At 46.4% G+C, this 11,460-nt stretch overlaps 1 protein-coding gene across 2 annotated transcripts in view; it reads right to left on the reverse strand.

Moving 5' to 3' along the window:
• The window catches only part of npy8ar (neuropeptide Y receptor Y8a), a 19,879-nt gene extending 8,529 nt beyond the window's left edge, over positions 1 to 11,350 (reverse strand). Inside the window, exon 1 of one of the 2 annotated variants that reach the window (XM_088071047.1) lies at positions 9,534 to 11,350. The gene's annotated coding sequence lies outside the window, so the exon portion shown is untranslated. Of the gene's footprint in view, positions 1 to 6,712; positions 7,556 to 9,533 lie in introns of those variants that run through there. The other variant, XM_088071048.1, reaches the window with a different exon arrangement.
• Positions 11,351 to 11,460: the final 110 nt, after the last annotated feature.

An 11,460-nucleotide genomic window follows, 5' to 3' on the forward strand; every position in this document is an offset into this window, starting at 1 on the left:
TGTGTGTGTGTGTGTGTGTGTGTGTGTGTGTGTGTGTGTGTGTGTGTCTGTGTGTGTGTCTGTGTCTGTGTGTGTGTGTGTGTGTGTGTGTGTGTGTGTGTGTGTCTGTGTGTGTGTGTCTGTGTCTGTGTGTGTGTGTGTGTGTGTGTGTGTGTGTGTGTGTCTGTGTGTGTGTGTGTGTGTGTGTGTGTGTGTGTGTGTGTGTGTGTGTGTGTGTGTGTGTGTGTGTGTGTGTGTGTGTGTCTGTGTGTGTGTGTGTGTGTGTGTGTGTGTCTGTGTGTGTGTCTGTGTGTGTGTGTGTGTGTGTGTGTCTGTGTGTGTCTGTGTGTGTGTGTGTCTGTGTGTGTGTGTGTGTGTGTGTGTGTGTGTGTGTGTGTGTCTGTGTGTGTGTGTGTGTGTCTGTGTGTGTGTGTGTCTGTGTGTGTGTCTGTGTGTGTGTGTGTGTGTGCTGCGGCTGCAGAGATATTTATATCGTCTGTTTTGTTGCAGTGGGACAGTCAGACAGTCGAGCTTTTTAATCCTGTTTGGACTGAACTTGATCACACTGAAGACAGACGAGTCAGAGACGCACGAGTCAGAGACACGTCTGTGATCAGACAGCTGCAGGTCAGCGTTTATTAGGGACTGTTCTTTATCAGAGGAGGAGGGGGCGAGTCTCCGTCTTTTATTTTTAAAAGCCCCTAAAAGAGATCGCACCAAATGTAGTTATCAGGGCCAATGTCTCTCTGTTCCTGTCCCTCTGACTTTCCTTCTGTCTCTATGTCTCTCTGCCCCTGTCCTTCTGACTCCCTGTCTGTTTCTATGTCTCTCTGTCCCTGTCCCTCTGACTCCCTGTCTGTCTCTATGTCTCTCTGTCCCTGTCCTTCTGACTCCCTGTCTGTCTCTATGTCTCTCTGTCCCTGTCCCTCTGACTCCCTGTCTGTCTCTATGTCTCTCTGTCCCTGTCCCTCCGACTATCTGTCTGTCTCTCTGTCCCTGTCCCTCTGACTGTCCTTCTGTCTCTATGTCCCTGCTTGCCTCAGTGAGATTCCTCATAAATAGCACACAGTCCCTCAGTGATCTTAGTTCTGACTCAGCGACCTCCCCCGTGGACCCGTGAGTCTTCGTGTGGCGGCTGAAATGATCCTGCAGGTTTCCTGTCTGTGAGCGTCTCCTCGGCTCGAGGGACAGAAACTTCACATGCCGATTCTGAGCCGCGAGCGCCGAGGACGGACTCAAGGACGAAAGACAACAAAGACCAGGAAGCGCTGTGTTTGTGTGCAGGAGGCATTCACACCTCCTCCTGATTGGACCTGACTGTCTGTCCCCCCCTGAAACACAGCCAGAGCAGAGCTGCAGAGCTGCAGAGCTGCAGAGCTGCAGAGCTGCAGAGCTGCAGAGCTGCAGAGCTACAGGGCTGCAGAGCTACAGAGCTACAAAGCTGCAGAGCTGCACAGCTGCAGAGCTGCAGAGCTACAGGGCTGCAGAGCTACAGAGCTGCAGAGCTACAGGGCTGCAGAGCTACAGAGCTACAGAGCTGCAGAGCTGCAGAGCTACAGGGCTACAGAGCTACAGAGCTACAAAGCTGCAGAGCTACAGGGCTGCAGACCTACAGAGCTGCAGAGCTACAGAGATATAGAGCTGCAGTGCTATTGATTGTGGAGCTGCAAAGATGCAGAGCTACATAGCAACATAGCTACCCAGCTGCAGAGCTGCAGAGCGACGCTGCACTTCCACGTTACTTTTCTGCGTCCATCTTCCGGCCGCAGCATTCACACTGAAGTCTCTGCAGTCCCCGTGAGACGTGAACGCTTCTCATCACAAAAAGCGTTTTCAGAGACATCTGTGTGTTTCCTGCTTCGATTGCGCCACAAAAAGAGGTTGGATTCACGGAAGAACGCGGCCCAGGGAACCGTGACGTCTGTCTGTGTGCTGCAGATTTTCACGTTTCTTCACTGCTGAACGTTTCTTTGTGTTCGTGAGTCACAGAGCCGCTGCTCTTCGTCCACATCAGTCGTTTTGCTGCTGAAAGCGTGACATCTGCTCGGACTCGGACGTCGCTGAAGATGGACAGATTCAGAATCCGTCTGCATTAATCAGCAGCAGCAGGACGCCGCGCCGACACACACACCTCCTCTCCCTCTTTTTGTTTTTTTCCATCTGACACAGTCCCACGCAGATCAGATCAGACAGGATCCTGGTCTGCGGCCTCTCCTCCTCCTCCGTCAGTCTTGTGTGAGCGCTCCGGCGGCGGCCTCCTCCCTCACGGTAATGCCTGGAAAAAGGAGCTCGTCTTGCCGACACGTTCCACTTCCTGTCTGAGGCGTCTAAACGTCGCTGAGCCTCTCCGTGCAGACGCTTTCTGAAAGCCTTCAGTCTGACAAATCTGACACTTAAACCCAAATAATGCGGCGTTGACGCTCCTTCGTGTCATTACTGTTTTGTTTAGTGACAGTGAGGCCGCTCGTCACATCGTTAAAGGCCGCCGCCGCGTCGCGGCTCCGAAACACAATCTGACTGCAGAGTCTCTGTGAGATCACGCCTGTTTGTTTCTGCAGTTTCATCCATCAGACTTTCAATTTCAGCACCTCGCTGGGTGTGCGTTGCCATGACGGCGTGATAATCGAAGGCTCGCGTCCTCCTGGTTACACGGGGAGGTGTCGGCGTGATGATTAATGTTTCCATGTTTCAGCCTGAACACGCAGACCTCCTGCTGAGCTCATCTCCACGCCAGCTTTGTCCTCACAGAGACCTGACGCAGGTCTTTCAGCCGCTTTAGTGCCAAAAAAACAAAAAAAGTTTTCATCGAGACATGGTTGCATTTCCTGCCGGGGCAGTGACACGAAAACAGGTCGTTTTTTAAAGACACATCGCTGCTTTTTCAGCCGGTTTAGTGCAGTGAAATCGGTTGCGTTTTCTGCCCAGATAGTTCCAAAAGAGCAGGTCATTTTTTACCGAGTTTTCGCTGCGTTTCTTGCTGGATTTGTTCCGCTGAAAAACAGAAACATCACCAAACTCCCCGCAAACACAATGTCAGAAAAAACGTTTCTTTGCATGGAGACATCACTGCGTTTCCTGCTACTGCCGCGAAATGCGAGCTCGTCTCTATGCCAGTTTTCTCCTCCAAAAAGAAATCTTCCACAAGTCTTTCAGTCGAGAGAGTGCCACAAAAAAGGCTGTTATTTATCGAGACGTCGCTGTGTTCCTGCCCGATTGCACCATGAAATTATTAAATATTATAATATTTTTTCACAGAGAGATTCCTGCATTTCCTCGCAGATTAGTGACAAAAACAGTTGCTTTTTATCAAAACATTGTTACATTTCTCGCTGACATAGTGTCACGAAAAATGGTTGTTTTCATTGAGATATTGCTGCGTTTCCTGCTGGGCTAGTGTCATGACAAGAGGCTGTTTTTTACAGAGACGGTGCTGTGTTTTCGGCCGGTTTAGTGCCGTGAAATCAGTTGTTTTTTACCAAAACATTGCCACATTTCCTGCCGAGACAGTGCCACAAAATCGTTTGTTTTCATCAAGATATTGCCGTGTTTCCTGCCGTGTTAGCGCCATGAAAAGTGAGGCCATCTCAACACCAGGTTTCTTCTCCACACAGAAATCTTCAACATTTTTCAGCCGAGTTGGGGCTGAAAAGTCATTTTTTACAGATTTCGCTGTGTTTCCTGTTGGGATAGTATCACGCAGATTTCAGCGCCCGATTACAGCGGCACGTTCATGCCGGCCTGAGACGAGACGGATCTGCTCGGCCAATCGGCAGACTGCAGGTGGGAGTCCGGTCGGCAGAGATACAGAGTGATCGTCTCGGCGGCCTCGTCTGCGGCTCAGTGACGAACACAGCAAACAAAGATCTGACTCAGCGGCGGCTGATCCATAGTCATCACTAAACTGTTTATTGATTGGCTGAATCTCCCTGGTCTCAGTCAGGCGTCTTCCTCTGCTCCAACACGCAGCCTCACAGACACGGAGGAAACCAGCAGAAGAAGAAGCAGATCAATCCTCCCACGCTGCTGATCATCCAAACGAAGTCTGATGAGCTTTTCACAAAATCCCCGCAGACGCTGAACACCTGCAGACAATGATCAGCTTCACTTTTCAAACTAAGGAGTGGCTGCAGAGAGAGGCAGCTGCTAACTGAGGCGGCTGCAGAGAGAGGTGGCTGCAGAGAAAGGCAGCTGCAGAGAGGGCCGGTGCAGAGAGAGGTGGCTGCAGAGCGAGGCGGCTGCAGAGAGAGGAAGCTGCAGAGAGAGGTGGCTGCAGAGCGAGGCGGCTGCAGAGAGAGGCAGCTGCAAAAAGGTGGCTGCAGAGACAGGCGGCTGCAGAGAGGTGGCTGCAGAGAGGTGGCTGCAGAGAGAGGCAGCTGCTGCAGAGAGAGGTGGCTGCTGATCAGGTTCATTGATCTGTCTCCTGCTCAGGTTCACTCGTCCACACAGTGGACGAGCTGACACGCTGTCCACTTGTCCATATTTGTTTTCCAGACACATATGCACATGACGGGATGACGCAACACGCCGTTATGTTTAAACATGAGCACATGGCGACCAGCAGACCGTCACGATGGTTACATTTCGATAAAAAGTCACAGACTGAGGTTTCAGCAAATGAGACAAAAAAGGTCATTTCAAATATTATTATGATCATTTTGAATATAATTTTTCCCAAGCTTTTTTCTTTTTTCTAGCTGAACATTTTCCCTTGCATTTTTAAAATAATTCTATAAATCTACTAATTTCTTGCAATTTCTGCAACATTTCTCAAGTTGCTTTTTGCCGTTTTTTCCATGTTTTTGGAAAAGAAATCTCATGTGCTCAGGATTGAAAGGGTTAAATGCTGGTGAAAATGACGTGAGGTTTCAAAGGGTTAATGGAGAGAGTGGCGAAGAGCGTTTTTGGTGACCTTTCCTTTAGGCCTCATTTAATCCATTAACACCCGTCAGCTGCATCAGAGAGCCGACACACAAACTCGACACGCTGCTGATCGCTGAGCGTCACTGACGGTCCGATCGAAAAAAAACCCCAAAACTCATTTTCAACATCTGCTCATCGTTTGATTGGCTAATCGGTTTGTCGAAGTCGTTTACATCATCAAATCTGAGAGCTTGATTTTAAATAATCTGGGAAACCCATAAAAGGGAAAGTAAATGTAACTATTATAAACGTCATTCATGTTTGCAGGACATCTACGTGTTACGTTCACTCAGAACTGTAATTATTGAATTTACTCGAGTTTCTGCCACTTTAAAATGGAAACGACCTCGTTCTCTCCACATGTTCAGTAAACAGTCTGAACTGGTCTCTGAGGATTTTAAACGATGACAGACTTTTGTTAACATGTTCAAAAAAATACTAATATGACTGACAGCCAGCAGAGTTCAGACGAACAACACAAACTTCATTGACTGAGCTGCCACAGCTCACACAGATCCATTTATTTAACCCTCACAGTCCCTAAAGGGTTAACAGCAGCAGGAGTGATGTGATTGGGTTTTTCATCGTCAGCTGCAGGTTTTTAGACAAACTCAAAGCAGCATGAGATGGAAACAGGAACAGTCTGAACTCGAGACGAGCAGCTGTGATGCACAACCATGCACACACACACACACACACACACACACACACACATGCACAACCATGCACACACACACACACACACACACACACACACACACACACACACACATGCACAACCATGCACACACACACACACACACACACACACACACACACACACACACACACACACACACACACACACACACACACACACACACACACACACACACACACACACACATGCACAACCATGCGCACACACACACACACACACACACATACACAACCATACACACACACACACACACACACACACACACACACATGCACACCCATGCACACACACACACACACACACACACACACATGCACAACCATGCACACACACACACACACACACACACACACACATACATGCACAACCATGCACACACACACGCACACACACACACATGCACAACCATGCACACACACACACACACACACACACACACACATGCACAACCATGCACACACACACACACACACACACACACACACACACACACACACACACAGAGACACACACACACACACACACACACACACACACACACAGACACACACACACAGACACACACACACACTGGTGATTTTTGAATGAAACACAGAAGCAGTGTGGTTGTAAAATTGAACTTGTCATTTTGTCCGTTCAGATCTTCATTCAGAGTCAAAAAGTCAGCGTTTGTGACGTCTCTCTGCTGGTCCAAAACTCAAATGTGTCCAAACTCTCATGAGACATGGATTTACATTTCACAGCTTTTTCAGCTGAGAAAAAGCAGAAAACAGTTTTTAAAAAATGAAAAAAATCACCAAAAATTCTTAAAGAAAATAAAGCCATAGTTTCTAAGAAATGAAAAAGCCGAAAATGTTTTAAGAAAAAAAATCATTAAAAAAATAAAAGAGAAAATATCCAACATTTTCTTAAGAACAAAATGCAGAATTGCAAAATTGTTTGTTTCTGGCAGAAGTATTTGTTCCACATGATGTGAAGTTTTGGATTTACAGTTTTACCGGCTGTGATAAATGATGTCGTTTCCCTCCCTGTTAAATAACGAACAGTCCCTTAGTGTCTCCCGCACATTTGAGACTCAGAAGTTGAATTTTAGGTAAAAACCGTCAGACTGACCTGGTTTGTCACGTGTCTCCTCTCGCGGTGGATCTTCAGGGAAACGGATCAGCAGCTTCCCGCCGCGGTGCTGCGTGCACGCGCACCGCCCAGTGATCCCAGTCACGACCAGTTCGACCACGATCCCCCCGGTAACCGGGACTCTCCCGCCCGGACTGCAGCCTCCAGCTGCGGCTGCAGGAGCGACGTCTGCAGCCTCCTGCAGGCGGATGATGAGGAGCGAGTCACCTCCTCCTGCTCCTGCTGCTCCTGCTGCTCCTCTAACTAAACGCGCTTTCTGAGCACGTTCACGCGCCGCGGTCAGCTGCACGCGCTGCTTGTCACCTTACGAGCGCACGAGACCCAGAGATTCCGGTGGGGAGCTGCTCACCTGTGCGACTGCCGGCGCGCGATGCTCTGCACGCAGAGGCGTGCGTGCGTGCGTGCGAGTGTGTGTGCGTGTGTGTGTGTGTGTGTGGACTGACGCTGCAGTTATTAATGTGACTGTGTTTCTGTGTCTCGGCTGCACGCTGTGGACAGACACGCTTCTTTGAGGACAATAACCTGCTGAGTCCACTTTAACCCCTCGCGGTCTGCTCAGCTGTGACATCACTGAAGTTTCAGGAAATTCATCTGATCTTTGAGATCATCTGATGTCTGTTTCCACTCAGCGGGGACAGAAGACACAACCACCACCAGTGTCCTGCTTATGTCACCATGACAACAGGCGCTGTCAGCTGCAACTGTGGGACAGATGGGACAGACTGGGACCAGGATCACGAGTCCAGTACAGACTGCACCGTCACCACCGTGAGGCGTCAAACACATTTAATGCACCAATAATTCACCGAGAAACAATCAGAAATGTTTGTGCCAAATTTGAAAAACATCCCTCAAGGTGTTCTGACGATATCGAGATATGAGACGAGAGTGGGCTCACAGTGACCTTTGACCACCAAACTGTAAACACTTCATCCTTGCTTTAAAGTGGGCATTTGTGCCAAATTTGTCAATATTACATCAATGTATTTTTGAGACAAACACAAGGTCACAGTGACCTTTGGCCACTGAGATGTCTCAAATTTCTTCATGTTCTTGAGTTCTTTGTTGAGTCCATTTGGATGTTTGTGCCAAACTTGAAGAAATTTCCTCAGGGCCTTCTTGAAGATAACACGTTAATAAAACAAACGTGAGGTCACAGTGACCTTGATTTTTTACTTTTAACCACTAAAATCTGATCACTTCATCATTCAGTCTAAGTCAACGTTTGTGCCAAATTTAAAGAAATTCCCTCAAAGTGTTTTAACGATATCACATTCAAGAGAATGAGACACACACACAAGGTCACAGTGACCTTTGACCACTGGAGTTTCTTCAGTTCTTTGTTGAGTCCAAGTGGATGTTTGTGCCAAATGTGAAGAAATTCCTTTGAGGCGTTCTTGTGATATCACATAACAGAAACGAGACGTCAGCTCATTTTGTCATCTGCTGAACTTTAATAGTTTTGTACGAAATCTAGCATACGTTTGTCCTTCCTGAAGAGGGATCCTCTGTGAGGGTCCGAGCACAGAGGGACGGTGCCTGCTGTAAAGTCCTCTGAGGCAAACTGTGATTTTGTGATAAATGTCCTCACAGCGGGATGGATGTCTCTGTTTTCTGTCTCGGCTGAAAGCTGCTCATTTCCCCGTTACCTGCTGAGCTGCAGAGGAGCTGCAGCCGGACGTCGATGTGACGCAGCTGTAATGTTTCAGAGGAAACTTCAGACTTTCTCTATGGTAACATTCACACGCGGGGCGGAGGGCCGCAGCAGAGAGCAGCGCGATTCACCCGTCACTCAGTTTGAGCTGAGAGCCGCCGGCCGTCAAGCAAACCTCCTCTGCTCCTCTCGTTCCGCTTCGAGGATTTCCTCAAAGTTTTAACTCTTCGTGGACGCAGAGCTCCTCCTGACGAGGCGAAGCTGCAGTTCCAATCTGACGCTCGCCGAGTCGTCCTCGCAGCTCGTCCTCAGAGTCCACTACACGCTTTTAACTGGTTTCCACGTTTTTTCTCATCACATTAAGGAAAATTCTTCAGAGTGAACGCCTGCAGGCCGAGGAGACGAAACTCTGGACGGCGTCATGAGACGCAGCGGGACGCGGGACGACGTCATGAGACGCAGCGGGACGGCGTCATGAGACGCAGCGGGACGGCGTCATGAGACGCAGCGGGACGGCGTCATGAGACGCAGCGGGACGGCGTCATGAGACGCAGCGGGACGGCAGCAGGCTGAGACGCTGCCGGTGACCACGGATTTAAAGAGCAAGAGGACATCTAGAAGGAGGTGGATCCAGCAAACGCCGGACTCTGTGGTCTTTCTTTAGTCTCGTAGTTATTTTTGTGTCTCTGTTGTCTTTTTCTGTCTCTAAATTTTTAAGTCAAAAAATTGCCACAAATGTTTCCTTAAAAATTACATTTTTCTTTAATTGCCACAAAGCTTCCTGTAAAATAAATAAATAAATTGTTGGTGATTTCTTTTCCTCCTTGATGATTTAAAAAAAATTGATTTTTTAAAATCAATTATTAGTAATTTGGATTTTTTTATGTGATGTCCTTTTTCTTTCAATTTTGTGGGTGAATTTTGTTTTGCAGATTTTTCTTTTCTTTTAAAACTTATTTTTAAAAACATGTTTTCTTTGAAAACACACCCTCCAAACCGGCAGGTCCACCAAAAATAAAATAAAAAATAAAGGACAGTCCCTTAGGCCATTTGACATGTGAAACCTGTAAATACAACATCTCGCAGTACTACAGAGTATTTTAAACAACTTGTACTCAGAGAGACAGAAAACAGAGCAAGACTCACAGTAATCCGTCTCAGCGCGGTTTGACTCCAGTATGGTGATATGATGATGGACTCTGAGGAGGACACACGTGGAGACAACTGAGGACAGTTTACAGACAGCTGAGGACACTTTAGAGACAGCTGAGGACACTTTACAGACAGCTGAGGACACTTTAGAGACAGCTGAGGACACTTTAGAGACAGCTGAGGACACTTTACAGACAGCTGAGGACACTTTAGAGACAGCTGAAGACACTTTAGAGACAGCTGAGGACACTTTACAGACAGCTGAGGACACTTTAGAGACAGCTGAGGACACTTTACAGACAGCTGAGGACACTTTAGAGACAGCTGAGGACACTTTACAGACAGCTGAGGAGAGTCTACAGGAAGCTGAGGACACTTTACAGATAGTTTTTCTCAATAATTTGGGTTTTTTGACTTGTAGAGTTTATATTTTTATGTTTTTAATTTTAACCCTTTTTTTCCATGATTTTTAAGCTGTTTTGGGTGTGACATCGTTGTTTGTTTGTTTGTTTTGTCAGATTTGTCTGGTAATAAATAAAATGAAGTAGGTGAGGAAGGTAATAAAAATGAAGTAAAAGATGTAAATATGGACGTCAGATTGTCCTCTGCGGTGTCTCATGACTGTGGCTGAAGAGCCTCCTGACACCCGGGGTGCTTTCTGAGACGGCGTTTCCACGGCAACCAAAAAAAGGACGGTGATGCTTGATTAGTCGCGTCGCCCTCCTCCTGTGTGTGTGTGTGTGTGTTATTCCAGCTGCAGCTTCATCAGGAGGAAGAGGAGGACAAACGACGCTGATGAACAATCATCATTAACCCTTTCATGGTCCGCTCAGTGAGCGCAGTGCACAGCACGCACACTCAGAGCCAAAAACGAGAATTTATCGCCTCGTGGATATTTTCTCGTTTGTGAGTTTCACGTCTGGAAGCACAAACGTTTTCCAGTCAGAAGATGTGCCCAAAAACATGCTGTATGAGGTCACTGTGACCTTTGACCTTTGACCGCCAGACTCTAATCAGCCCATTCATGAGTCCAGGTGGACGTTTGTGCCAAAAAAATCTATTTTCTTTACTATTTAACATTTCCAAACATTTAAAAGATGATACAGAAAAAAAAGTATAATTAGAAAAATGACTATAAAAATTACAAAAAATGAGCAAATAAATTTAAAAAATAAAAGGTTAAAGGTTATTGAAGGTTAAATACAAAGCTTTGATCACACATTTTTAAGACTTTTCTAAAACTTAAGGATTTTACTTTTTTTTGCTGATTTTCTGGAAATCTCTAAAAAACTGATTTTTAAAGAGAACAGGCATGTTTTCTTTAAAAATTAAAAAATTTTGAGGAAAAATTGTGAGGTTTTCTTCAAAAGCTGAAAAAATAAGTCTCCAGTGTTAACTTTAAAACTAACCTGAACTAACTTTAAAAAAATGACAAAAACTATTAAAAAACTTGCCAGAATCTTGTCTTTAAAAATGACCAAAAATCAACTATTTTTATAAAAAAACTTCAAAACTAGATTGTGAAATTCCATGACTTTTCCAGGTATTCCATGCCCGAAGGAACCCTGTAATTACATCAATAATAATAAATAATGATCCCGTCAAAGATTCGTGTCAGAGCCGCTGTGCTGCGGCGCCCCCTGCTGCTGCGCCTCTGCACCAGCACACGGCTTCAAACACTCGGGTCCAGGTCTTCTTCGTGCTCGTCTCTCACTTTCGCTTTTCCCAGCGTTTTCGGGCAGTTTTCTCGATTTTTATTACTTTTCTTTTTTTACTATTTTTTTTGTAATTTTCTTGCTTTTTACCACTTCACTTTTGTTTCTTTTTTATGCTGATCTTCGGGTAATATTTTGTTTGATATCTTGTAAAAAATAACTGAGACATTTCTGATGTTTTGAGAGAAGCCCTGTCTGGGGTTCAA

Source organism: Plectropomus leopardus, chromosome 20 (assembly GCF_026936395.1).
Source record: "Plectropomus leopardus strain MGB_pleo_1.0 chromosome 20, ASM2693639v1, whole genome shotgun sequence".
In the NCBI taxonomy this organism is placed as follows: domain Eukaryota; kingdom Metazoa; phylum Chordata; class Actinopteri; order Perciformes; family Serranidae; genus Plectropomus; species Plectropomus leopardus.